The sequence below is a fragment of the Suncus etruscus genome, chromosome 3, assembly GCF_024139225.1.
Source record: "Suncus etruscus isolate mSunEtr1 chromosome 3, mSunEtr1.pri.cur, whole genome shotgun sequence".
Classification (NCBI taxonomy): Eukaryota; Metazoa; Chordata; class Mammalia; order Eulipotyphla; family Soricidae; genus Suncus; species Suncus etruscus.
In genome coordinates, this window is record NC_064850.1 from 154,770,027 (window position 1) to 154,793,977 (window position 23,951).

The 23,951-nt window shown below is 39.0% G+C and overlaps 1 non-coding gene across 1 annotated transcript; it reads right to left on the reverse strand.

Annotated features, from left to right (window-relative positions):
• Nucleotides 1-23,216: 23,216 nt before the first annotated feature.
• LOC126005651 (U6 spliceosomal RNA) lies at nt 23,217-23,323 on the reverse strand. Its single transcript, XR_007494693.1, has one exon. It is a non-coding gene; the product is annotated as a U6 spliceosomal RNA (small nuclear RNA).
• Nucleotides 23,324-23,951: the final 628 nt, after the last annotated feature.

Sequence of the window (23,951 nt, forward strand, 5' to 3'; positions counted from 1 at the left end):
TTCAAATCTCTTAAAAAATTGTTCAATCAATCAATCATATCATATTACCTCATTTAAGCTTATTGCATGTTCTTCTTTCCCAAGCTTTCAACTTTATTTTTTTTTGAATTGTTCCAGATCATCTGTTAAGCTATTAATTTTAAAGCTAGGTAGCATTATTTTAAGATATTTTTACTTAGCTATTGTGTATAGTTTCATATTTCAGGACCTCATAGTAAGCTGGCTGGCATAGAAAGGTACTTCTATCTGCAGTGAAATGTCTCTCACACACAGCCCAACCAGTACAGAACCACTTAGCTTTGCTCCACTGTTCTGTCTGAACTAAGGCCATTCATGAGAAACCCCATATTACAATGGAGGCCCCTCCGGGGCACCATATACATTTATGTAAGTTATCTCTTCGTGCATCCTTTGGGTGTCAGAACCTCTCAGCTTTGCTAACCATAAAAAAATCTGCCTTGAGCATATTACTAACTTTAAAGATCTAATGATATGGATGTCATATTTCAATTTTTAAAAAACCTTTCCCTGTTACTCCCCTGACAAAAATCCTATAAAACTTAACTATTGGAATCATCCTATGGTTAAAAACATAAAAGTTTATTTCCAAGAGAGAGCCTCATGAAAAACAAACAAACACAAGACAAAAAAAACTGGTCAAAAACAATAAACAAGAAATCAAATGTATTATTCTTCAGTATGTAGAAGAACTGCTATAAACAAATTTCTATGGATAGTAAGAATCTGTGTATTTTCTGTAAAGTTATCAATTCAGAAAACAGAATCTAGGTACTAACTGTCTAAGCCTGATCAATTTAAAAGGACAATGGAAAGTGGCTTGCAAACATATAGGATTCTACTCCATGTTTAAATGATTTCAACATTAGTCTTAATAATAACATTAATGCTGAGAGTTGATAAGAAACAATTGTGAGTAATAGTAGAAAACGTCCATTGTGTAAAGACCATCTGGTTCTGAGAGTCAGACATGGAATTCTAAAATTAAATCCTCAATCTGTCCCTCTAAGGTTGCCTGTGTAGATAATGGATATCTTGATTTTTTAAAAAGAAAAAAAAATCCATTGACTCAAACGTATGGCAGCTCCTACTGAGAAAACAAAGCCTGTGTATCGACTTCTTTTCTAGTTATCTATTTCCCTAAACTATTCAAAGGGTCATTATCAATAGATAATGACAGCAACTCATCAACCTTCTATGTACTTGTTTCTGAAGATTTATCATAGGCAAAGCATTACTAGTCCATATTTCTCAAATTGGAGGCAAGAATGTAATCAGGTCTTGCTCTAATACAAAAACCCACTGAAAAAGATAGAATAGGGTAGAAAATTTGGTCTACAGCAAATACATGCTCTAATATTTTTAACAAACAGAAAAACAAAACAAAACAGAAGGATCAGAGAAGTAGTATAGTGAATAAGGCACTTGCTTATACTTTGATTACCTGGGTCTAATTCCTTGTACTTTATATGGTGCCCTGAATCCTATATTCCACTTTCAGAGTGATTCTGGGGTGCAGAGTCAGTAGTAAGTTTTGAGAATTTTCAGGTGTGGCCAAACAAAACAAAACAAAACAAATTCCCTGTTTTTTTCTATAGTAAATATACATAGCAAAGAGAAAGCATTTGTGTCTGAATACTTTGAATTAAAAACAGTTTGAGGGGTTGGAGCAATAGCACAGTAGATAGGGCATTTGCTTTGCACATAGCCAACCCGGGTTTGAGCCCCATAGGGTCCCCCAACCCCCCAAGGAGTGATTTCTGAACACAGAGCCAGGAGTAACCCTGGAGCGCTGCTAGGTGTTGCCCTAAAATCAAATAAATAAATTCAGTTTGTTGCTTAACAATATTTTAGGTGCATCCTATATTTTTGTCATTGTTTATATGACTTTATACCTGGATATGTAAAATCTAAAACATTTTTAGATTTGCATAATAAATAAACTGAATCAGTTGCCTTGTCTTATTGATATATCCAGTTAAGAAGGAAATCAGAGAACTGAATGCCTTGTTTTTTTTTTTTTTTTTCAATTCACGAAACTAAAAGTCCATAATTCTCCATTTTAATTTCTCTTGGGGTTTTGGTTGGGTTGGATCAACAACCACATATAGTCACAGCCTTCGCTTTTTTTCTAAAATTTTTTGTGGCCATCTAATGATGCTTAGATATGTTGTCTATTCATCCTAAATTCCCACTTCCTTTGGCCTTACAATAGCTTATTCTAATTTTATTGGTGCCCTTTTATTTTCCACAGATGGATTTTTTTTGTTGTTGTTGTTGCAGTTCTGGAAACAATAGCAAGAGAAACTTTTAGATATTAAAGATTAAGAACATATCTTTTCCTGCTTCCTTCATTTCCTATAGGACTATGACTTTAATTTTTAAATGTAACTCAAACTAAAAACTCTCCATCTGGGGTTCATCTTTTATTATTTTATGTGGTTTACTGTAAGAAATGTTGATGATGGTGGCAGTAATATCACATTTAGAAATGTGTCTATCCTCCCAGCCAGGAGTGATTTCTGAGTGCATAGCCAGGAGTAACCCCTTAAAGTCATAGGGTGTGCCCCCCAGAAAAAAGAAAGAAATGTGCCTTTTCTATATAGTGGTATTTCTCTACTCTTCATCTCAAACTGTTATCTCAGTATTCTAGAAGCTCATCTAAATAAAAGGGTGGATCCTGAACAAGATGGTTCTCTCATGTTTTTTTTTTGTTTGTTTGTATTGTTTTGGGGGGGTCACTCCCAGCGGTGCTCAGGGGTTCTCCTGGCTCTGTTCTCAGAAATTGCTCCTGGCAGGCACAGGGAACCATATGGGATACCGGGATTTGAACCACCATCTGTCCTGGGTCAGCCACTTGCAAGGCAAACACCCTACCATTGTGCTATCTCTCCGGCCCCAAGCAAATCAATTTTATGAAACTTTCTCTTCTTGGCTTTTTCGACATCATATAATGTAATAAAGCTAGTTCAAAGGAGTAAGTTAAATTGATAATGTTAATCTCCATTTTTAGGAACCATAATAAAGTGTCTTGACAGAGAATTGTGTCTATGTTTTTATCTATGATAAATTCATCCTTTGTTGGCTTTGTCACTTCTTTTTTTGGGGGGTGGGTGGGTCACACCCGGCAGTGCTCAGGGGCCACTCCTGGTTCTAGGCTCAGGGGACCATATGGGATGCCAGAATTCGAACTACAGACCTTCTGCATGCAAGGCAAATGCCTTACCTCCATGATATCTCTTCAGCCTACCACTGTGCCATCTCGCTGGCCTCTTCACCTGTATTTTTGAAACAAGAAAGGGTAAGCAAATGATTAATCCAATAGTTGAAAATATATTCCTCATGTTTTCTGTGCTGTTCTAAATGCCCTCACTATGCCACTTTGTATAAAACAAAACAATACCAACAACAAAACTGAAAACCTGTGGGCCCAGAGAGAAAGCACAGCGGCGTTTGCCTTGCAAGCAGCTGATCCAGGACCAAAGGTGATTGGTTCGAATCCGGGTGTCCCACATGGTCCCTCGTGCCTGCCAGGAGCTTTTCTGAGCAGATAGCCAGGAGTAACCCTGAGCACCGCCTGGTGTGACCCAAAAACAATAAACAACAACAACAACAAAAAACAAACAAAAAACCCCTGAAAACCTGTATAACTTGTCTTAGTTTACTGGGGATGGGTGGGTGGGTTACACCACAGGGATGCCTGGAGTTTGAATAAATACATATAGAATATGAGAGGACAGATCACAAGTTCTTCATTCTTACATACTCCATTCACTCTGTCCCCATTGCTTTTGATCTTTCTTCTCAGCACATCCTCTCATCCTTGTATAGAGTCAAATAAGAGGAAAAGAAGGTGTTTCCCAATCAAAGCAAGTTGTAGAGGAACATCTTCACAGCCTAATTAGCTGGCTCTTAATTTCAGAGAACCTTGATTGTGTATATTTCCTAATTAGACGAGGAAAACCTAATGGGAGTGCTGACACGGCCTCCCCCAGGCAAACTGTGTACAGAAAAGGGCTACAATCCAGAGGAAACTATGGCACATTCTCTTAGTAATGACTTTACCCAACTCCGGCATCACTTAAATTGATCAGATCTTTTCTAAGATGAAGACTGTGTGCCTCCTTTTTTTGTTAGATAGCGTATGTCATAGCATAGAGAGATCTTAGCACAGAGGTCTTAGTTTAATATTTTAAAGTTGTGAGACTCCCTGTTTTCTTTTCTCTGCCTTCACAGTCTTTACAAGCAGCTTCACAGACAAGTTCCAGGTAGACAAACACATGCCACATTCCCTTCTGAATAAGGAAAAGGAAATTGTCCCTGAAAAGGAAAACAAATTCCATTCTTTTTCATGGATCTAAGGTTTCTCACACTGAATTGGACCCTGATCTGGGTAGTCAAGTACCTTGCCTCTGGCAGTGGCTACTCTGTAATACATCACGGGGAGGGAGAGGAGAGGCCTCCCACACAAAGCCTGTTGTACCATTTTATATACAAGAGGAAATATCTCGCCCCAGCCCCATGGGTGGTCGAATAGCCTGGAGCATCAGAATTGATTACCCTTGGCTGGCTTAATTCCAAATGTCCTTGGTATTTCTCCAGTCAACAAAAGACCAGGCTGATGTGGATTTGTAAACTGATATGGATTTGTAAACTCTATGTCCAGAGCTATCATAATTGCTATTTGGACAATACTAAGAGAAGTTATTTATTTTTAAATGTGTAAATCCAAACCACCAATTACTAATAGTGAAAGAAAGTCAATCACCAGCTGTCCTTACAGCCCTTGAGTTAAATACAAAGAGCTGTCACTTCTGCTTCACACTCTGACCGATACAGTGCAGACAAGATCCCACCTTTCCTGTGTTTCTGAAGTCATAGCCTTGGTTTCAGCAGGCTCTGCATAAATACAGTATTTCTGTAGGCCGGCTGTGATCTGACTTCTCTCCCTATGCATGGATGGCTTCTTTGTAACTTCTTTCTCCTCATTCTGGCTTTCCCTCATTTTCTGGATCTTAACAACTCTTCTCACTCAATTCCTGTCCTTCATGTCTTTTTAGGGGTGGGCCATACCTGGTAGTTCTCGGGCTTATTCCTCTCTCTGTACTCATATGTAGTGCCAGGGACTGATCCAGGGTCAGCAGCTCACAAAAGCCTTAACCTCTGAACTATCTCTCTGGCTGGCCTGTCCAGTGTCTTTGAACACCGACTCTTGTATGGAGGGTGTTCTTTCCTGTCACTAGCCTCCTAAATCCTGCTCATCCTTGTGAAATGTTACTTTCTCTGGGAAGATTGTTACCTCTTGAGACCAGTATAGCACTCTTCTTTTTTTGGTGGTGGTGGTGGTGGTGGTGGCGGGGGAATTTGAGGTGGGCATGGGTACAATCAGCAATGCTCAGACTACTCCTGGCAGTGCTTGAGGGACCAGATGGGATGCCAGGGATTGAACCTGAGTTGGCCACATGCAAGGCAAGCATCCTATCCTTTGTACTATTGTTCCAGCCCCCAAATCTGGCTTTTAGGCTTTCATAGTTCACGAAATTTTTCTTAAAATTATTAATCAGCTTAGAATTATGCATTTGTTGGGGCCAGAGCTGTGGTGCAAGCAGTAGGGCATCTGCCTTGGAAGCACTAACCTAGGACAGACCGCAGTTTGATCCCTCGGCATCCCATATGGTCCCCCAAGCCAGGAACGATTTCTGAGCACATAGCTGGGAATAACCACTGAGTGTCACTGGGTGTGGCCCAAAAAACCAAAAATAAATAAATAAAAAGAATTAAGCATTTATTTATTATTTGAGTATCATCTTCTTAAAAATGTAAGGAAGATATCTACCTTTTCTTTCCCATTTATCTCCAGGGCCTAATATAATGCTTGTCACATAGTTGATACTCAATAAGTATATGTTCTTTAATAAATAAATGTGCAGATAAATGAATATAAAGAAAGGGACATGTCAGAAAAATAAATTTTAAAGAAGAAAGAACAGACTGAGCAAGGTAGCTAATAGGTTAGGGAAGGAATATGTATTTTTGTAATTCTAATTTTCTGTTTGACATTAGTGTTTCCAGTCATCGGTTTCTAAGGCCATAAAGAACTTGTCCTAAAATATAAGTTCCACACCTTAAAACATGGAGATCAAGACTGAATCAAGTGTCTATCCTATAAGTTTTTTATTATCGTATTATTTACAATATCCAAAAAGAGGAAAAAATTCATATGTTCATTGATGGAAGTATAGATACACAAAATGCATTTTATATGTAAATGGAATATTGTTTAGTCTTCAATGTGGGTGAAATTTGACACATATTATAGCGTAGATGAATATTAAAGATATGCTCTGTAAGAGGAAAAAGCAAAAGGACCAATATTCTATAATTTCATTTAAATGAAGCACCTAGAGTCATTCATTTCACAAAGACAACATTAAAGGGTTACCAGAGGTTTAGAGGAGAACCAGAAAACTGGTATTTATTATTTATTTACCTACATTTTTTTTTTTGCCTTATCTGTTAGTCCCTCTGGGAAATACTTGGCTCTTTGCTGAAGAGTTACTCTTAACAGTGTTTGAGGGACCATATAAGGTGCTGGGGACCTGAATTAGGGTTGATGGGGTGCAAGGCAAGTGTTGTAACCCCTGTACTATCTTTCTGACCAGGGAATTAGTCTGTAAAAATAAGGGATTTCCATTTGGTATAGTGAAAATATTCCACAGCTGGGGCCGGAGAGATAGCATGGAGGTAAGGCGTTTGCCTTGCATGCAGAAGGATGGTAGTTCAAATCCCGGCATCCCATATGGTCCCCCGAGCTGCCAGGGCTCTGAGCGTAGAGCCAGGAGTAACCCCTGAGCGCTGCCAGGTGTGACCCCCCCCAAAAAAAAAAAGAAAAGAAAATTTTCCACAGCTGAAAAGTGATGATGATTGCATAATGATGCAGTATCCTTAGTGTCTTTGAATAGTACATTTAGAAATGGCTTAAATGGGGCTGCGGAGGTGGCATGGATCTGCCTCTAGTGAATGAGACCATCCATGGGTTTCATCTCTAGTACTGGAGAATAAAAGAACATACATTTAAATGGCAACTCTTCGGTTATGTATATTAAATCACAAGCATAATGCAAGGAAATGCTAAACATGTTCACATGGAATTTAAGGTTAAGTTACAAGTTCATTTGCTTACAATGGAGACCTACTGTGTCGATATAATTCTGCTTAAAATATACCTGTTTAGGGACTGGAGATATTGTATAGTGGGTAGGGCAATAGCTTGTACATGGTTTACACCAGTTTGGTTCCCAGCATCTCAAATGGTTCCTCGAGCACTGCCAGAAGTAATCCTGAGTGCAGAGCCAGGAATAACCCTTGAATACTGTCAGGTATGGCGCCAGCGCAAATAAAAAACACCTGTTTGGGGCGGGAGTGGTGGCACAAATCATAGGGTCTCTGTCTTGCATGCACTAACCTAGGACAGACTGTGCTTTGACCCCCCAGCATCCCATATGGTTCCCCAAGCCAGGAGTGATTTCTGAGTGCATAGCTAGGACACCTGAGTGTCACCAGGTGTGGTCCAAAAACTAATAAAACAAAACAAAAAAACACACCTGTTTATTTAATTTTTGGGGGGGTCTCTTGTTTTAAAAATAGCTGCTTTTTCTCTTCATCCTCTTGTTGAATTGCAGATGAAGATAAGAAATCATGTAGTGTATACCGTATTTGCCGGCGTATAAGATGACTGGGCGTATAAGACGACCCCCTAATTTTGCAGTTAAAACATAAGTTTAGGCCTATATTCGGTGTATCAGACAGAACATTCCTGTGCTGCAACTGTATGTACCACAGTGAGCCAATCACAACAAGCAAAGGTTCAAAGGTTCTACTGTAATAGACTTCTCTGACTCTGGCCAATCTGAGCAGGCTTTTTACAATGTAGATTCGGGTCCAGAACATTGTCTAATTTGCATGCATAAAAAGCCTGCTTGGATTGGCTGAGTTAGAGAGGTGGTCCGAGCAGCCTGGCAGTGATTGGTTCAGGATCGAGTTGGAAAATTTGTTTTGTGGCAATATTCAGACAATTTTCGTTTAGCGGCATATTGAAACATTTTTCGGGATATACTCGGCATATAAGAGGACCCCCGATTTTCGGTTGCCTTTTTTTTTGTTTCAAAAGTCGTCTTATATGCCGGAAAAATATGGTACCTCAATGCCTTTTTACTGAGAACCATCTTCTCTGATATAAAAATAACAAATATTGCATTCCATAATCAAAATCAGTCCAGAAGCTCGGTCCCACTTACTCTGTATTTATAGCTATTTTCAAATTAGAAACATTTCTAGGAGAAAACAACACAGCCTCTAGATTTTTACACTTCTATATTTGTTGGTTTAATTGCCTGTCAAATCTAATCTATCGCTCATCTATAGACTTGAAGTAAAATTCCAGAGACAATGATAAAGTCACATATGGCCTTTCCTTAGGAATATGCACAAAGGAGTAAGATTAGTGTATGAATCTGTAATAGTGACTTTCAAGCAGAGAACAGTCATCTCATCTCAAATGTGAGTAAAATTCTTGGTTGGTTTCCAGTCCTCAAACCTGAGAATTACTCACCCCACAAGTGTGGCATTTGATGGATAAAATTTGAGTTTGAAACCATCTCTAAGTGTATTTTGATGTAGGTGGGCTTTCTTGTACATTGAGAAATACTCTTTACTTGCTACTTTACAGAAGACCTTCTAGAATCCTGCCAAATTATTGCCAGATGTTTTAAATTATATTTGTAAGAGGAAAGGACTTTGAGTTTACCCCCATTGTAAACTCACTCCTTTGTGGGATATAATTCCTTACAATTCCCCACTTTTCTATTCTAAGTCTTGAGTCAATCAGTGACTGTAAATTTGGAAGATTTACTCATTTTATTGAGAATCTAAGGACTGTGAATCAATCCCCTTTCTTCCAACATGAACTCACAACATTTCCTGCATTACTACCAGGGAGTTTGACCCTTGGACATATGTGTAGACTCCAGGTAAATTATTCTGATCCCTGTCTTCTTCCTCCCCGAGTGGACCTTTCCTCATTATTAAAGAACCATATAAATATGTCTGCCAAAGATGGGCAGGAGGGCTATTGGGGACATTGGTAGAGGGAAATGTGTACTGGTGAAGGGTGTTGTACATTGTATGTCTGAAACTCAATCATCAACAACTTTGTAATTGTGTAACTCACTGTAATTCAATTATATAATTTATTTTATCTTATTTTTTTAAAAATCAAAAGGCCATCCTAGAATCTTAAATTTGCACCAGTTACTCTCAAATTGTCATACTGGAACTTTGTTCTGGTCTGTCCAATGTGAATCTATTGTTTCTTAGATCTAATTCCTCCCGCACCCTTGATATATTTTTCCTTTGGCATTATACATTCTTAAATAAATAGTTGAAAATATTAAAACAAAAAGAATAGTTCCAGCTAACAAAGTGTTTACTATCAAGAGAACAATACAATATAGTAAGCAAACCATTACTAGCTCTAATTTCAGAAGAAATGGCCCTTTGGATCTGGGTTGGAAAGGCACCTTGGGAATCTACCTAAAGCAATATTTGAAAGAAAAGCTTGGAGGCAGACAGATGGACATGTGCCCTGGCTCCTCTGCTGGTATTTTTGTTTAATAACTAAATCCTAATCCTTTGTTATCTCACTTTGCAAAAAGAGGAAAATTATATTTGCTTCTCAGGGTGTTGCAGAGATTAAATAAGATAACACATGCAGAACACTAAACACAGATGCTGGCACATAGTAAAAGATCAACAAATTGCCTATATGTATCTGTTTCCTGTTAAAATTTCATCTTAGACAATAACATGTGTTATTGAGAATGTGGAGAAACTAAAATCCTCATCTCTTGCCCATGGCAATGTAAAATGGTATAGCCACTTTGGAAAACAGTCTGGCAGTTCCTTAAAATTTAAAAATGGAATTACCATATGACCCAGCTCCTATACTCCAAGAGAAATGAAAGCACTTACACAAACAAAACTTGTACACAAATTTTTATAGCAGTATTGCATAGTATTATATAGTATATTGTTCATCATAGCCCTTAATGAATACAATCCAACACCCATCAACTGAGAATATCCTACTATATGAAACAACCAAACATAATTGTATTTGATGTATTCTATGTATATTCCAAATGATGGAATACTGTTTGGTAATAAGAATACTAAAGTATTGATACATACTAAACATAGGTGAATCTTGAACACAAAGTAAAGGAAGACAGTCACCAAATACTATAGAGCCTATGAATCTATTTTTGTAAAAGACCCGGAATAGGAATATTGTTGTAAGGATCAAAGGCAGATTAAAGATTGCAATGAATGGGTGGTTTGGGTGAAAGGGGAAGTGAGAAAAAAGAGTGATTCTAACAAGATTAGAAGGGAAGCAATAAAAAATATTCTGACATTTATTATTAAATTGTTATGAATGTACAATGCCACTGTGTGGCATGCTTCAAATGAATGAATGATATGCAATAAGTTTTAATTCAATTGAATGGGGGGAAAGGATATATCTTAAGATATGAGGTACTAAGACAAGTAGAAAGAAGTAAAAGAGCAGAATTGATGGAAAGGGAATCCTAGTGAGCTAAGTACATGAGCAAGGTTTGAAAAAAAATTTACATCGAACAATTGTGGAAGAAGATGAACCTTTAAAGCAAGTCAATGATGGGGCTAGAAAAAGTTCCAAGGGCTGAGAGAATCCTCAAATTTGTTCCTGGTCCCCAAGCACCATCACTGGGAGTGACTCCCCTCAGGATAGTTTGGTTGTAGCCCCCAAGCACTGTGAAGTATAGCTCTCTCAAACAACAACAACAATAAAATAAATGGGAGCTGGAGTGATAGTTCAGTGGGTAGGCATTTGCCTTGCACTCAACTGACCCAGTTTGAACCCCAGCATTCTATATTGTCTTCCAGGGCCTGCCAAGAACTATTTCTGAGTGCAGAGCTAAGTGCAACTCCTGAGCACTGCTGAGTGTGGTCCAACTTCCCCCTCCCCAAGCAAATAAATGAACTCAAAGTTTGGGGATGGAGAGATAGCACAGCAGTAAGGCATTTGCCTTGCATGCAGAAGGTCGGTGGTTCAAAGCCCAGCATCCCATATGGTCCCCCGAGCCTGCTGGGGGCGATTTCTGAGCGTAGAGCCAGGAGTAGCACCTGAGTGCTGCCAGGTGTGATCCAAAAACAAAACAAAACGAAAAAAGTAAAAAAAATAGTTAACCTTAGAAGCATCTCAAGCCTTCCATGGGTGGAAGAAAAGCTGGAGGGCTGAAAAACATGTTTTATTTTTCAGATATGTTGGGAGTATTATATGAGCTGGAAGGAGACAAAAATGAGTGATGAGTTATTGTGCCAAAAGAAGAGACATCTCTGTGGTGCATGCATCTGTTCTTGTTTTGGTGGGTTGAAGGTGGATGCTCATTTGTGGCATGAAGGCTTCATGAAGGTCATAGGGGGCGTCTTTACAGAGCAGTGGGATTCAGCAGGGAAGAGGTCTGGGCATCTCATCAGGCTGCCCAGAGTGAGCAGAGTTTGTTAGAGTTGTATTGTGAATGCACAGGGACTACCCTCTAACCCATTCTCCCACACAGCACATTTTATTTTTCTGTGAAAACTGTCCTTGGGGTAGAAAGATCCTTATTTTCAGCACAGAACAAACACAAACAAGATATTTCATATCTCCTCTGCCTTCCCACAGTTCCCTGTAATTGGAAACCCTTGCCCTCAGTCTCACCTGTAAGATTCCACCTGCAAATGTGGGTTTCCTTGCTGCTCTCACTAGCCTTCCCTCTCCTCACAGACATTTATTTATGTATTTTTCTATTTATTTTAGGCGATCATTTATTTGTTTACTTTTTTGATGAGCCATAGTAAGATAGCAGGGCAAAAAGGGAAAGAGACGATCTTCTGTTTCATTAGTTTGAGGAAAAGTGTGTGCTTTCTACAGGCTGCTTCCATAAATCTCCATGCTTTTCTGTTTCACAGTCGGATTCTCCCTTTTTCCTACCTTGGATTCATGCTTAGAGGCTCTGAGACCTTGAGCACCTCTTCATGGTGCCTTAGCAGCCTCCAGCTAATTCTGAGGGTTGAGCTTCTCTCTGCCCTTCAGACTGCTATTAACCATTTTCATATTCTTGGATTTCTCCCCTTTTCCTCAAGTTCACTGTTAGAGATTTCCTCTTGGGAGATCCCTGCTATTATAATCTCAAACCTCTCTGGTGGTGACCCAAATGTCCACCACAGATCTCACACATTCTTGGGTTCCCTGTATTTTCTTCTCCTCCCCAGCAGATACCCACACCAGCTGTCATTCTCTAAAGTGCCAGCATGACATCACCCCTGAGAGCACCTAGCTGGACTCAGAGGAAAAAAATCCCTAAAAACAGCTGAATCCTTGCTGTGCTAATGGTGGGGTATTGGCTGGGGGCCTAGGGGGTGAGGTAGGGCGTGCACACACAGCAACACTGCTCAGAGACTAAGCCTGACTATGTCAGGATTGCTCCTGGCAGTGCTTAAGGGACTATATGCAGAGCCCAGGTTTTAATCCGAGATCACGTGCAAAGCTCAAGTCTTACATTCTTGAAATTCCCTCTGGCCCTGTGTTAATGATTATTATTGGGTTTTTTTTTTTTTTGGTGGTCATTTTTATTTTATTTTTGGGGCCATACCTGGCAGTGCTTAGGGGTTACTCCTTGCTCTGTGCACAGAAATCCCTCCTGGCAGGCTCAGGGGACCATATGGGATGCTGGGAACTGAACCTGGGTCCTTTTCTGGTCAGCCCCATGCAAGGTAAATGCCCTACTCATTGTGCTACTGCTCCAGTCCCCTGGCCATTATTGTTTTAACAACCCAAGTTATTATTCAGTGTATGGGTGTAAGCATGCTTCTTTCCTTAAACCCTTTTTCTCTTTCTCTTGTGGTTTTCATGACTAGGTTGTCACACACCCTTGGTTGTGGGTGCTGCTGAAGACTGTGTGCTTGGTGGTACTGCTGAGTTGACATTCAGGAAGTAGAGTGGTTCTGGGGTAACCAAACTTGTGATCTTATGCAGGCAAGACAGGTGCTCTGCCATCTCCTGGGCCACTCTCTCTTATTTAAAGTTTACAATCTGAATCTTTAAAAACTGTAATAAGAGCCTGGGGGATAAGTGGACTTTGAAACCTGATTGCTTTTGTATTTTTGTATGTTATTTCCCTGCTGTGAGATTTATTTAAAGCTGGTGAGGTTTAGGAAAGATGGAAAGGTACTTCTGGGAGCATGTTATTGGGTAGAAAAAGTCAGAGTAGGTTGCTACGTTGGAATTCATAACAGTCCTCTTCACTCTATGGAGATCCCTCTTCTTCCTTCCCTCTTCCATTTTTTCCTATCCTTAACTCCTTTTATGGGTGTGAAAATTGCTCCTGATTTCTCTTGATTATTCTTTTTTTTTTTTTTCTCTCTTTGGTTTTTGGGTCACACCCAACAGCACTCAGGGGTTCCTCCTGGCTCTATGCTCAGAAATTGCTCCTGGCAGGCTCAGGGGACCATATGGGATGCCAGGATTCGAACCACAATACTTCTGCATTCAGTGTCCTGCCTCCATGCTACTTCTGGCCCCTCACTTCATTATTCTTAGGGGTTTTTTTAGTCCATTACTTCTTTCTGCCTATGATACATTTCTGCATTTTGAATTTACTTCCTAAGTCTCCTAAGTAAAAAACAACAACAACACTTTATGTTTCTCTTTGTTTTATTTTTTATTTTTATTCTTCCTGGCTTTGTTCTCAGGAATCACTCCTTGAGGTGCTCAGGGGAGCATATTGGATCCTGAGAATATTTTTAAAAATAATACTTTATTTAAGCACCTTGCTTATAAACATGTTTGTAATTGAGTTTCAGTTATGTTTCACTTTGAACTTTTTAAAAGGTGCTTCTTTTCTTTCTTAGAAATGACTAAATTCCCTAGTCCAGCAGAACACTTGTGCCCCAAACCAACCTGAGGGTTTCTTCTGCACTTTGTATTTATATTGTTTAAAGTATAGTTAGATATTATGATGGACTTAAGGTCGAGAATGTTTTAAAAAATTTGAATTTACCTCTTGGGTAAAGTCACAATTAACATAAAGTCAACTAGATATAGATCACCAATTCTGGAACAGTAATGACTACAGAACCCTAGTCCTCACCAATAGTCTCTCCTAAACTTACTCCTGTCCTAGACTTGTGAAGCTCTGGGAATATTACTGCTTATCTCATGTCATTCATTATTTTTTGTTTGTTTGTTTTGTTTTCGAAACACACCCAGCCATGATGCTCAAGGGTTCCTCCTGGCTATGCACTCAGGAATTATTTTTGATGGTGCTTAGGAGACCATATTGGTTTCTGGGGATTGAACTTGAGTCAATCTCATGTAATGTTACTACCTTACTGACTGTATTATCTCTCTAGCCCCACATCACGCATTTTTAATTACTTTTCATAGTTGGTCTACAAATACAGGAAAGGCTGTGAGGTGAAAGTGTATATGACCTGAATTACAGCCCTAGGATGTTACTTATTCTGTTTCATCCTCTGAAATGGGGCCTTAGGACCCTTAGAAGAAGTTCACTTTTGAGGTTGAATATGATTACTATGTGCACAATAACAGTGACTTTATTTAGTAATCTCTTACTCAGACTAATCATGTGTAGTTTAAGAGCAAGTTTGGTGGGCCCGGAGAGATAGCACAGCGGTGTTTGCCTTGCAAGCAGCCGATCCAGGACCAAAGGTGGTTGGTTCGAATCCCGGTGTCCCATATGGTCCCCCGTGCCTGCCAGGAGCTATTTCTGAGCAGATAGCCAGGAGTAACCCCTGAGCACCGCTGGGTGTGGCCCAAAAACCAAAAAACCAAAAAACCAAAAAAAAAAAAAAAAAAAAAAGAGCAAGTTTGGTTAGAGACATTAAAATACAGAAACTTGATAAGCCCTGTAAGAAATGGTCTTTAATTAAGAAGAGTTTTCCTTTAAGGGATATGCATAGAATCTTACTCTTAATTTGTTTCTAGGTCTTTGTCATTGTGAACTTTGACTAGTCTTTGAGCCTTTTTTTTTTTTTTTTTTTTTTTTTTTTAATGAGAAAGTACTCCAGGAATCCAGGAATCCTGCACCCAGATTTCTGAGTAAGGATCTCTCCTTACTCAGGGTTACTGAGTCAAAGCAGGGTTACTTTGACTTCCCTCTGATCACCAGTTTGGTTTTCCACTTAAGATAAGTGTCCTATATCTGGCTTCCTCTTGTCAGCAAAGTTTCAGGTCTTGGCAAAGTCCCATTACTCTACTGGATTGTGAAGGGACTTCTTGTTTGTGCATATTAGTGGAACCAGAACTTCTTTACATTGACTACACAATGAAGTGAAACACGATGCTATCAGTCATGGGGTATTCATTATTGTCTGCTTCATAAGAAAATGTGTGCAATTAATTAAGCTATTTTAAGACCATCCTGTAATATGCATTTTAGAATCAGGTTGCTTGGATTTGAGTCTCAGTTCACTTATTAATGATTGACCTTAAGCAAGCTACCTAATTTCTTTGGGACGAGGTTCCTTATCTCCTGTTTTGCTAAGAATTGTGTCTACTATATAGGGCTAGTTGAGGATTAGAAGTGGCAGCAAGTGGACTGGAGCAATAGTACATTGAATAATCACTCCCTGTCAAGGTGTTTTATTTTACTTCAGCCAGGAATCAAACACAGAACATCTCACATGCAATGTAAGTTTTCTGCCAGCAAGCTATATCCCAGGTCTCTTTGTCAAGTTTCTTGGGGCTGGAAAGATAAAGCAAGCATCTAAGGCACTTGTTTTGCAGATGGCTGACCTAGCATCCCATATAGTCCCTAGGAGCACTCCCAGGAGTGAGTCTTGAGTGCACAGCAAACAGTAATCCCTGAGCATTGCCAGGTTTGGTTCAAAACAAACAAACATTTAATCATGTGTGCAATATTCCCTTTTCCATGATAGTATTCACAACTTTTGAAGATACGAGAGATCCAGTGAGAAGGTCATTATTTAGTTTAATCCAAATGTTATAAAATTTCCATTGAAAATATTTGATGTCAGGGAGGTCAGCTAAGAGACTGATCAATATTCTAGATGAGGAAATATCAGCTCACAGATTAAGAGGAGGATGATAGTGTTAGACAGGATTGTTGGAAGGCAGATTCTCAAAGTTTCATTTTGAGAATTCTTGTATAAAGTTTTTTTTATTGTTAAATTAACTTTATTTAAACACTGTGATTACAAATATGTTGTAGTTGTATGATTACAGTCATGTAAAGAACACTCCCTTCACCAGTGCAAGATTCCCACCACCAATTTCCCAGATCTTCCTCCTCCCCACCCCACCCACACCTGTGAGAATTCTTGTTCTAAGTATCTTTATTGATGCCCCTGCTACTGACAATGGAATCTAATTAAATAAGATGCCCCAGAGATCATCAGCATTCATATAAAAGCAAGCAAACAAACAAACAAACAAACAGAACAACCCAAATCCTGAGATAGTGGATTCTAAAAAGAAGGTTCCTAAGAAATCCAAATGGCCAAAAGGCAATTGAAGAAATGCTCTGTATTACTAGTCCTTAATAGGAAATTGCCATAAGAATAGTGTCTACTATATAGAGCTAGTAGAGGATTAAAAGTGGCAGCAAGTGGGCTGGAGCAATAGTAAATAGCAAATGGTAACTAGCAAAAGTGGGGACTGAGGTGACAGAGAAAGGATCACTAGTAACAGTTTTGCAAACCACAGTGCTAAAAGGAAAAAAATATGGAGAGAGAGAGAGAGAGAGAGAGAGAGAGAGAGAGAGAGAGAGAGAGAGAGAGAGAGGATCACTAGTAACAGTTTTGCAAACCACAGTGCTAAAAGGAAAAAAATATGGACAGAGAGAGAGAGAGAGAGAGAGAGAGAGAGAGAGGATCACTAGTAACAGTTTTGCAAACCACAGTGCTAAAAGGAAAAAAATATGGAGAGAGAGAGAGAGAGAGAGAGAGAGAGAGAGAGAGAGAGAGAGAGAGAGAGAGAGAGAGAGAGAGAGAGAGAGAGAGAGAGAGAGAGAGAAGAAACATGTGCAGGTGGGAATGGGAAGGAAATTGGGAAGGGAAGTGGGTGCTGGTAAACATTCTATGACTGAAACTCAAATAAGAACTTTGTATCACACAGTTATTTAGTAAAAAGAAAAACCCTAAAGAACACAAATAAAAAAATAAAAATTAAAGAAGAAGAAGGGTCTTAAGAAAAGATGGAGTTCCGAAGCTCCAGGTGAGGAAAGAGTTTTGAAAAAGTTCTGCCAACTTCCCAGAAGATTATTCCCTAAGTTCTTTTGTTCTTAGAGCAGTTTGAGGGAGACAGTGGTAGCACAGCATCTACCATTTTTCTCTACCTCCCCAGAATCATCTGTCAGTTAGTTACGTTTATGTGAAGTGCAGGCTGAGGCAGTAGAGTTGGACAGAGGTGCAGCACACTCCCTTTTAACTCCTGCAGCATTTCTGGGCTGTAATGGGAGCTCAGGGGGCCTCCATTTATGGGCCCATTCCTTTCTCTGAATATGCTGCAACCTCCATCACCTGTATTTATTTTGAGGCATGTGGAACATTATTTGCAAAAAAATCTGGAATTGTAAAAACAGTTTCAAAAGACCCTGCTTGGGAATGACTGAAACAGCAGCGCTAGTGAAGGATTTGGTGTTGAATCCCTTTCATATACCTGAAAACTAATCATGGTAACTCTATTATTTAATGGCGACTATATACTTTGTTTTGTTTTTGGGTCACACCCAGAAGCGCTCAGGGGTTACTCCTGGCTCTATGCTCAGAAATCGCTCCTGGCAGGTTCGGGGGACCATATGGGATGCCTGGATTCGAACCATCGTCCTTCCATATGCAAGGCAAACACCCCACCTCCATGCTATCTCTCCGGCCCCGACTATATAATTTTTTAAAGAGCATGTTGGGGCTATAGACATAGTACAGTAGGCTCTTGCCCTGAAACCTGTAGTCCTGGTTTTAATGGCATCACAATATGGTTCCTTGAACCCCGCTAGGAGTGATCCCTGAGCGCAGAGCCAGAAGTAATTCCTAAGTACTGCTGAATATGACCTCCAAACAAAAAATAAATTAATTAAATAAAAAATTTAAATAAAGAGCATGTTGTGAATTTATTTAAACCAACATTTACCAATATCTTCTTCTGTATTATGACTCCAACAATCGTTTCTCAAGCAAGTGGGAATGAAATATTCACAATGTCATGGTAAGGATTCATGCAGGAAAATACTATAAGAAAAGACAAAAAAAAAAAAAAATACTAGTTCCCAGGATCTGTAAGTCCAATGACAAAGAAATGATAATTTTGAGAACAGATTTTTAGGCCGGAGCTCTGGTATATTGAGTAGGGTGTTTGCCTTGCACATAGCCAAGCCTAGTTTGATCCTCAGCATCCCTCTGCATAAGGTCCCTGAATTTGCCAAGACCCAGGAGCAACGCCTGATCACCACCAGATGTGGGCCAAAAGCCAATATAAAAACAAACAGCAACAACAAAACAGCCCAGATTTTTAAAAAAGGAAAACAAAAATTGCAAATAAAATTAGTTTAAAGATTGTTGATTCTCTCGTCTATATATATATATATATATATATTTAGAACTTCTGGGCCATCTGGCAGCTCTATTTTCTTTTCTTCAAGTCAATTCAAGTCAATTTCTTTTTGTTTTTGTTTTTGGGTCATACCTGGCAGTGCTCAGGGGTTACTCCTGGCTCTACACTCAGAAATTGCTCCTGGAAGGCTCGGGAGACTATATGAGATGTCGGGATTTGAACCACCGTCCTGCATGCAAAGCAAACATTGTACCTCTGTGCTATCTCTTCAGCCCCTGACCCCCAAATTTTTAAACAATTCTCATTACTCTGATAGACTTTTTTCTAATATACTGACATTAATTTAAAAAAATAAAAACAAGGGGCCAGAGTATAACATATGGGGGTAAAATAATTGCCTTGCATTTCACTGAACCTAATTACATCCCTGAAACCTCATTTGTCCTCTAAGTATCATCAGGCTCATTCCTGAATAGAGTTAGGAGTGGTCTCTGAGAGCTACATCAGGTGTAACCCCTCCAGATTTAAAAAATCTGAAATGATGTTGCCTCTGCTGGGGCTAACCCACTATCCTGTCTCTCTGGGCTGTGGGTATATATGAACAGCACTTTAGGAAGAGAAATCTGAGGTTCAGAGCTATTAAGTCAATATTCTAGGTCCGACAAATTTAGTATTTCATTTTAGTTGTCATCTACAGTAAGTTTCACTCTGATTTTATTTTATGTATCACTGAGAAAAAAAAAAGACATATCCCACACTGTAGCTCTGTGATTTTTTTATGTTACTATTTTTATGATATATTCTTGGAATAGTTCTTTAACTTGTTTTGGCATTGATTTCTCTCAGATTTGTCTCTTGTGCATACATAAAAATAAAACAATAAATGAAATCAATTGAGTAAAGTATTTATAAAACTTCACATTCAGTGTATGACTCATGCATTATTTCCTATCTTGGAGTCAGCAATGCTCAGTTCTCATTGCAGAGGTTCATCTTCTCTGCCATAAAGAGCACTGGTGAGGTAGTTCCCTCTTATCTCTCTGAGTCCCTTCTGAGCCATTCCATAAGTTTTATGTTTGTGTATAGACAATAGCGACTCTGTACAAATACTGCTGGCAAACAGGGACTGTAGTACATCTTGTGATTTTAGAAATATTAAAGTGTGACTAAAATATTTCTTTCAGCACAAATTGAGATCTCTCTCTCTCTTTCTCCTCTTTAATTTTCTGCAGTGTTTAGAATTGAACCTAGGACCTCAGACATTCAGGATATGTGGTGAATGTGACAACTGAATCTTACCTACTATCTCTCTGGCCCTCAAACTTTGAATGAAGGCAATTTGGTGAGCTGTTGGGTGAAAACAATAATTTGAAACCAACAAATCACATTATTGGGGTCTTTGCTCCTGAAAAACAAAGCAGCAAAGATGATTTTTAGTAGAGCATGACATCTCTACTCTCCAGATTTTAAAGATTCTACTGTTCAATTCTGCACTAAGATTTGAATGTGGTGAAATTGGGCCTAGAAATGACACAGTGAGTGCCTACTTTGCAAATGTGAGGCTGGTGAGTCTATCAGCACCCCCACTGTCCATATAAAATCTGAGTCAAGAACCTCTCTTATTAGATATCCCAAATACTACAGTTAAGTGTTCTATTCATGGAGCACCACAACCAAGTGTGTGAGCATTTGTGACCAAGCATGTGCTACTGCCAGTTAGATCACTGGAGAAACCAAGTGTGAAGAGAAAATAATGATGTGTTCCCAATGCAGGTGACAGTAACTCTGAAGAATAATCTGGATTCAACTTCCTTGAATGAGTTCTGTTATTGTGACATCCATGTGGTATCTAACTAACTATAAATGTAGTTAGATTGGGTCAAAAAAAAAAAAAAAAAGAGACTAAAATGTGTTGTGGAAAAATGGTTGATGTCTGTCTCTTTCTTAGAGAAGCAAATGCATCATTACAACTAAATCATAACACATAATTCAGTCTGCCTAGAGAGATGGAGCTTTTGTCCAGCCCCATATGAATGGCTTGAACTATGGAAGGTCACCCAGGCTGTTCATGTATTGTACATAATACTACATCTTCCGCTTTGCCTTTTTGAGATTTCTTTGAGAAATAAAATTTGATGGTTTGATTGTTTATATTTTGACAGCTAGGGACCAAGATATTTATTTTCTATTTCTCCAACTCTTTTTTTTTTTTTTACCATTTAACAAGTCAAATACAAAACATCAGGGAATTAGTAAGCCTCACAATGGTGTTGTGCATGCATTACATTATTGATCTGGAATACTGCACTGGAATGTTCTAAAAAAGCCCTAAACCAAAAATTCAGATGCCTGAAGCTTTGAGCTTTCCAATTAGGTTGAAAGTTTCCCTTGATAACCAGTAAGTGCTAAAGCTTTTAATATTGTTCAGCACTATCAGTTATCAGCAACCTTTTCTAGTTATGAAGACTTGCTCTGATGTCAGTGAGGTGTTATCTCTAAGTCACTCTTTCTGATCAGATACTCTGGAAAAAAAAATCCTCAGGTTAATGTAAATGGATCATAATTGGGAGCAAATGTGTCTTTTCTTTCTTCCATGCAACACCCTCCTGTGCAGCCTATTTTGCATCCAAAGATACATTTGAAAGTTGAAATCCCTTAAAGCTAAATATTCTAAACTGACAGAAGAATTTCCAGTGGCACACCAGCCTGGAGCCATGTTTTTATGAGGACATCACTTTCTATTTCTAAGCTTCAGCATACACTCTTGCTTCCTCATTGCTGGAAGCTATGCCACATCAACTTGCCTCCCTCTCAGCTTTTAATGTTTTTTTAATGGAGTCCAGTTTTCCGCCTAAGTTATGGCCAGCTTTCTGACAAACCATCAGACACCTAAGTAACCATAATGGAGGTGTCCAGAAGTGACATGGAAGAAAGGTGGGGGTAAACCTTTGTGTCTTCAAATAAAAACATATTATAATCATTCATTTCTTACCTGGCCTCTGGGTTTGCCATAAAAGATAAAAGGGGCTTAAGAAAACATTTTAAAAATTAATATGGGATATAAAGTCTTTTCTTGTAAGCCACAAGCTAAAATAATCATTTCCAAATCTGGCTGGGTTGGAGTATATGCTGCCTGAACAGAGAAGTAGAAGCTCTTGCTGCATTTTTCTCCAGCATAAAATTGTTCATGTAGTGCTGAAGTTAGTTATCTAATGAAATAAAGCAGGTACTGTGTGGTCTAGAAGAGCTTAAGAGAATAGTTGTAAATTCAAATAAATGATGCCATGTTGAAGATGAAGCTCATCAGGGAATATGGCATTTCTATGACCGAGGCAAGAATAATATGTTCTTAACAGTCAGAGCTTCAGATGGCTTTAGAAACACCATTTAGAAGACATTTGCAAAATATTTAGCAATTAACTCTGCTCTTAACTGAGAAATTATGTTCTGGATTGTCCTGATGATAAGTAAAATGAAAGTGTTCTCACTATGCCTGGGTTTTAAGAGTTTTGCTTGGAATTGCTTGGGCTTCCTGAAACATTGACTGTGAGCTTGCACTGTTTATTCAACAACATGAGTAGATGTTGGGATTCAGAAATAGGCAGAAATTATCTTCCTAGACTGGCGCTTACTTAGCATTTAGGTTTAAACTTATATCTTCATCTCATTCACCTAATCTCCTTGGCCCCTAGGCCTTTCCGTCTCATGGACCACTTTGTGTCATCAAGTTCTTTTATATTGATTTTACTAATCATGGTCTGAAGTTGTCTAAATTGGTTTTCTTGTGCCTGGAGAATTAGTTCAGTGGGTAAAGTGCTTGCCTTGCATGTGACTGACCTGGGTTTGATCCCTAGTATCCCATATGGTCTCCGAAGCACCACCAAGCATAATTCCTGAGAGTAAAGGCAGGAGTTATCCCTGAACATCTCTGTGTGTGGCTCTGAATTCTGAACAGGAGGAACGCCATTTTGTAAGGCCCACAAGTAAGCCAAATGTTTGGCTTTCTCAAGCCTGTTTTCATTAGCACCTTCCTAAGCTACCTGGCCATACCAGATAGCCTATCTGGAAAGGACACAAGGGGGCAGTAGGAAGGTACCCTAGACAACAGCCAATCATTTAAAAAATCACCAGAAGCTAGAATCTCCCTATATCCCTTCCCTATATAATGATTTGTGAACTTGGGCGTGGTTGTCTCTTTTGGGAAGACGGCCCTGACGGGTCAATATAGGTTGCATGGCTGACGAAATAAAGTTTTGTTCAGCTTTACTTCAATTGTGTGGTCTTGTCCTTTGACTTTGGATCCTAACAGCTGGATGTGGCCCAAAAACAAAACCAAAAAAATTCGTTTTCTTATATGTTAATGTTTCTGCCTGGGAAAAACTAAACTCCTTGACAGCCTGGATTTAACCTCTCTCCTTTCCTGTGTTGTGGTTAATTGAATGAATGATTGAATACAGAATACTGAACACAAAGAAGTTCCAAATTCATTATAAAACATTAGGTGACATTTTTCTTTTCCTTTTTTTAAAATATGGAACGCTTCACAAATTTGCCTGTCATCCTTGCGCAGGGGCCATGCTAATCTTCTCTGTATCGTTCCAATTTGAGTATATGTACTGCTGAAGCGAGCACAAAACATTAAGTGATTTTTAAACTGGCTACAATAGACTTAAGAGCTGGAGAGATAGAACAGAGGTCAAGATGCTTGCTTTGTATATGTCTGACCCTGGTTTGATCCCTAAAGACTACCAGGATTGATTGATCCCTGAGCACAAAGCCTGGAGTAAGCTCTGAGCACTCATTGTCTACTGTGCCACCCCTTGCAGAAGATACAAACATATAAGGAGTCTGAAAAGTAGTCCAATGAGGTCAGGAGTTACCTTTCTACTTGAAAAAAAATTCCACAGCATCTGATATTTCAAACCATTGAAGGATTATTAATGAAGATTTTCCAAGGAATTGACCTAAGTTTTCAATTCATTTCAGAGAAGACAGGGGGTGTGAGGTAGAGGAATCATCCTAGAATACTCAGGGAGGGGTTATCTTAGGGGTAAGAGCCACAACAGCTAGCTAACAGGAACTATCTGTATTCATGTGGGTGTTCTATTGTCCAGACTCCTTGAACAAAGACTTTTTCCTTCAACAAAGAATATAAATGTATTTTAGCACGTGATTAATACTGGGGATGTTTCTGTAAAACCTGTCCTTGCCACCTTTTATGTAGGTAAAAAACTATTCTTGCCAGAAAAGTAGTTTGGCT